The 5745-nt window shown below is 40.3% G+C and overlaps 1 pseudogene; it reads right to left on the bottom strand.

The window, feature by feature from the left end:
- LOC102742541 (52 kDa repressor of the inhibitor of the protein kinase pseudogene) overlaps nt 1-1859 on the bottom strand; it is a 28464-nt pseudogene extending 26605 nt beyond the window's left edge.
- Nucleotides 1860-5745: the final 3886 nt, after the last annotated feature.

Raw genomic sequence — 5745 nt, 5'->3', positions numbered from 1 at the left:
AGCTTGGGGATATTTCTCTAAAAGTCTAGAAGCAACGACTTTCATTTTGGAAGAAAATCCACTGGACACAATGTAAGCCTGGCCACGACAATACTCCATGTTTAACCCCCACTTCTCAGTTATCGTAGTGTGAAATTTTACAGCCAAAATTTCTGCATCAGCTTCATAAGGCAAGAAGCCCACAAATTCCTCTCTCAGGTTATGAGATTCATCAACAAACCTCACCAACACAGGCAAGTGTTCTTCCCCTGCTATGTCCACTACGTCATCAGTGATGATGGAAAAGAAGTGGGAATCTCTCACTTCCCTGAGGTTCTCCTCCCGAATGCAGCTCTCACAGATGTCTAGCATCTGTTTCTACAGTGTTTTCGAGCAGAACAATGTGTTAACTGCTGTTGTCTCAAAGCGCTTTCTCAGAACCTCTTCGCCAGAATTCATCCGGCACTCCAGCAGTGTTTGGAAGTTATCCGGAGTAAACAGACCCTCTGGGATTTCATCAGTATCATGCCCATCCAGAGGTATGTTTTGTTTTCCCGTAAGAATCAAAATTTCAAATAAAGATTTTAAGTATTCATTGTTTTCTTTCTCTTCAAGGGTTAAAGGTAAAATGTCTTCATCCTGTTCTTCACCGCCTTCTGCACTGGGATTCTGAGCGTTGCTGTTGTTTATTTCTTTATATTTTGGTTCCTGTTCAGAAGTTTCATCAATTTTTTTCTGTTTCAGTGTCCTGATTTCATCTTCACTCAATTCTTTTATTCGTTTTCTGTGTCTACTATGTGGATTGTTCAAATGACTGGTAAGATCAAATATTGTTGGTATTGCATTATCTCGAAGAACTGTTCTATAAGGACACTCCCAATGACTTCACAAGTATCTGCTTCAATTAATTTTGAGAAATAAAATAACCCAATCATTCTTTAGTTTTCTGATGCCTCTGCAAAATGTATAGTTCTACAGATCATAGAGGTCTCAAAATGTTTGCCACATAATCGATAATGTTTATTTAGTTGATCAGGTGTTTTATCTTCTAAGTCCGCTCTCCTATAATTCTCCACCCACTCTGGCATCTGGCGGGATCCCGCGGGAACCTGAAAAAGGCCAGGTCCGACTGCGTGCTCTTCCTCTTGCGGCTGGGGGCAGCGCAGAAGTTCAGCATTGTCACCCACCCGCCGGCCGGCCCAGCTCTCCCCTCCCCGCCTCCTCAGGGCAGCCCGCCCGCCCGTCGGGGCCGGGGAGGGGAGCCCCGCCGGCCAGCCTGCTCGGCAAGGCCCTTATTTACAGCTTTTAAGTGTTACAAACAATACTTTCATCAGCCCTGCGCATTTTTTTTTTTTTTTTTGAGAGAGAGAGAGTGAGCGGAGGTGTGTGCATGAGCGTGAGTGAGCTGCGGGTGGGGGCAGAGGGAAAGGGAGAGAGAGAATCTTAAGCAGGACCCATGGCCAGCACAAAGCCCAACACACAGGGGATCAATCCCACAACCCTGAGATCATGACCCGAGCTGCAATCAAGAGTCAGATGTTTAACCAACTGAGCCACCCAGGCACCCCAACCCTGTGCATGTTTTTGGATACACATAAACTTCCATTCCTGTGGAATATATACCTAAGCATGGGATTGTTGAGTCATAGGTTGTTTCTCTTTTGCTCTATTAGATACTGTCCAATCTTTTCCCAATGCAGTTGCTTCAATTATATATTGCATTATATAAGAGTTCCAGTTGCTCCACATTTCCCCAACATTTGCTCAGATTTTATAATTTTTTCAAGCCTGCTGGATGGGTCATTGTATCTCACTGTGGTTTTAATTGCATTTACCTGATTCCTAACAGGATTAAGCACATTTTCATCTTTATTAGTCATTTCGATTTTTTTTGTTATGAAGTCACACGTTAGGTTCTTTACCCATATCTCTATTTGTCTTTTTATTACTAATTGATTAGTACGTTTTATATATGCTGGCTAAAAAGTATTTGCCTGTTATATCCATTTCACATATATTTTACCCCCTCTGTGATTTGCCTTTTTACTTTGTATAGTCTCAGTAGGAAAGGAAGCTAGGAGTTGCAGTACAAATAGTATGGGCCATTTTTCAAAGCAAATAATTCTTAAATTATTTGATTGAGATCATGACCTGAGCCAAAGGTAGATGCTTAACTGACTGAGCCATCCAGGCACTCCAAGGACATTTCTTAAAAATACCTGATCAGTCCTTGCCAAAGCTGGAAGGTCTTCAAAAACAAGGAAAGTCTGAGAAACTGTCACAGATTAGAGGAGGACAAAGGAGACATGACTACATTCAATGTGGTAGCCTGGATTGGACTCTAGAACAGAAGACTGACATGAGTAGAAAAACTGGTGGAATTGGAATAGAGTTTGTAGTTTAGTTAACAGTATCATATGAGTGTTAATTTATTAATTTTGACAAATATACTATGGTTATAAAAAATGTTAACATTAGGGGAAGGCAGTGAAGGATATACAGGAACTTTTTGTGCTATCTTTCTAAATGTTCTATAAATTGAAAATTACCTCATAAGTAAGTTTATTTAAAAAGTTTAAAGCTAACTAATATAATGATAGGTGATGAGTAAGTTCCAAAGACCATAACTGAAGTCACACATACCAAAAGCTGTGGGTATTTTCAGAGCATACTGAGCTAACACTTGAGAGAAGAAGTATTTGAGTTTTGGTTAATCTATGGCTCGGAGGAGATAGAACATTATATTAAATTCCCTAGGGCTCTACATTAAGATCATCTATGATCACAAAGTACCTTATGCTCTGGGCCTGTGTCTGACAACATTACTTGGATAGGCCCGGCTCAACCTGATAGCTTTTGTATCCCTGTCATAGCTAAGAGGGAAAAAATCTTCCATGTCAGTAAAACTATTGAACAAGACCCAGTAGAAAAGGTTGTAAGGTCTGAATCATCTGCAATGGATTCAATGACATAGATTTTGGTAGTACTTAAAGAAGTTCAGAGTCCATGTGTTCACGTGGAAATATTCCCAATTCTCATGTTGATAGTTTAACTATAGAAGAAAAGTGGATGGAGGATGAGTCTGGTGGAGTGGAGGGCACCTGACTTTTAATTGTTTGCTTTGACTCTGGTTCAGCGATTCAAAAACAGAATTGTATCACTGAAGAATTCTGAAATAGAGGTTGTCCTGGGGCCTCCCCAGGATGAAAATCTCAAAGAAAAGAAAAACAACAACAACATAGAGATTTTTTAGGAATCTGTATGTACAATTTTGCTACCAGTGTGAATGAAATAAGCAAAAGGCAGTCAGGTATAACCACCTAGTGCTCAGAAAAACTTTGGCCTCAGTCAAGAAACACTGGCAAGATAACCAGAACAATATCAAAGCCATGACATTGATGAATAGCAACTGCAAAGTCATCACTGTCTTGCAAAAAAAGGATGTGCTCCTGAAGTGAAGTACAACACTTTGGGGAGCAAGAACACTCCCAACAGTTACAGGATGCATGAGAATGCCCATTTTTTGCAATATGTAACAGGAAAAAAACAAAATAAAACAAAACAGTCTCTAGTGATTTGACACTAAGAATTGCCTCAGGGGACACCAGGAAATACCTGAGTTGTGAGCTACATGGTGCCCTTCAACAAATATGAACATATATTAGACAAATCAGCGACATCAGCTCGCTTTGTTCCTTTGGGACAACAAAGCCAGGAGAGGAATAGAGAGAGGAGTGATCATGCCAAAATCAAGTCTTCATGAAATCTGGCATCTCAGGGGAACTCCACAGAGGAGCGCTACATGAAAGGGCTATTCTGTGAACTCTAAGGACTGGGCAAAAGTGCAAGGGGAGTATGACCCAGATGGGTACAGACTGCATCTCTTTTGGATATTAGAGAACTGAAGACTCCTATGGTGGAATATATTTCAGAGAATTAAGAGGTGTGGTTGGGAAAGTAAACTGTGGAACCATCTGGCCAGGTCTCAAATCTGAGCTATTGCCTGAGACTCAAAGACAAATGCCAGCTTTTGGGCTCTGCCGAAATTACAGCTGAAGTCTCCAGAATCAAGATGAACTCTGTCTGGAGGCTAATGTTTGAGAGAGCCACTAATGAAGTGGAAAAATCTCTGGGTGGATGGTCAGCTCCCCACAGGGCATTCTGTAAAATTCATACTGTGATGGCCCTGATATGTCAGAAATGGTATCACACAAACACCCAGCCAGTGAACACTCTGGAAGAGAGTCTCTAGAAATTTGCCCAGAACAATCAGTGGGTCCCAGGAAATGACTGTCTATTTCTCTACCATCTGGAAATAGATACACCTTTGAGGCTACAAATATTTCCAAGGAACTATAGACATTATTCTGAGGGGGAAAAAAGAAGTTGGGATTCTGGTTTTGCTTCAGTGAAAAAGAAACAGATCAGGGCATGTCTGACATAGCGAACTGTACATTACCTACCAGGGCTTCACGAAATACAAACTGACAAACTATTTTTATACCCTGATTTTTTAAAAATTTTCTTCAAATGTTTTATGAGACAGACACTTATTTTTATGTGACAGACAGTGTGACTACTCTCCCTCAATTACTTCCCCATCTTTGTCCCAAAACATTGGAGTTCTTCAAGTATTGAGCTGAGATTACTTTATTCCAGAAAGTGTGGACCTGGTCCCCAGCCTAGAGTTCTGCATGAGGCTGCCTGGTTAATTTTAGATTTTAGAACAGTTTGCCGAAAAGAGATGTGGTTCTTTGGAGAAAGATTTTTTTTTTTTTTCTCTTTGATGAGAGACAGACTTTCAAGGTCTTTTTCTTGAATTCATGCCATTTTGTACATTTGGATGCAAGGTGTGGACACAATGTTTGGAGAAACTTGTAAACATGATGAGAAAGGCAAGAAAATCCGTAAGATATCAACTGCATCTGTGTTAGTCTATTTGAGCTGTTATAACAGAAATACCATAGACTGAGTGACTTAAAAACAACAGAAAATTTCTTGCAGTTCTGGAGGCTGGGAATTCAAAGATCAAGGCACTGGCAGATTTGGTGTCTGGTGAGAGTCTGTTCCCTGGTTCATAGATGGTCTTCTCATTGTGTCCTCACACAGCAGAAAGGGTAAAGGGGCTTCCGGGGTCCCTTTATTTTAATTTTAATTTTATTTTAATTTATTTTTTTTTAGAGAGGGAGGGTAGAGAGAGACAGAGGAAGAAGGAGAGAGAGAATCTTAAGCAGGCTCCACACCCAGCACATAGCCTGACACAGGGCTTGATCTCATAACCCTGAGATCATGACCTGAGTCAAAATCAAAAGTCAGAGGCTTTACCCACTGAGCCACCCAGGCAGCCCCTGGGCTCCCTTTTATAAGAGCACTAATTCCTCATCACTGCCCAGAGGTCCCACCTCCAAATATCATCACATTGGGAAAAAGGTTTCAACATATACATTTTGAGGGGATACAATCATCTGGTCTATAGCAATACTATTGATAAAGAACTACTGAACCAATTTCGCATGTCAGGAAATGCTAATCTCCAAACTTTACCAAAGAGGAAAAGTAAACGCATTTCTTTAATAAGCCTCTTTTCATTAGGAATTGTTATTTGCAGCTGAAAATATCTAGATAGATGATAGATGATGATAGATTGATAGATGATAGGTCGATGATGGATACAATTAGCAAAACTATCAATGAAATTTTCAAAAGATATTTTAATGTAACCTGAGTTTTCTCAATTCTAATTAGCCCACAGACACATATAGGAAC

Source organism: Leptonychotes weddellii, chromosome 3, assembly GCF_054177405.1.
Source record: "Leptonychotes weddellii isolate Sample4059 chromosome 3, ASM5417740v2, whole genome shotgun sequence".
NCBI classification, from domain to species: domain Eukaryota; kingdom Metazoa; phylum Chordata; class Mammalia; order Carnivora; family Phocidae; genus Leptonychotes; species Leptonychotes weddellii.
Note: the sequence above shows the minus strand (reverse complement) of the source record. Positions and strands in the feature narration are given on the sequence as shown.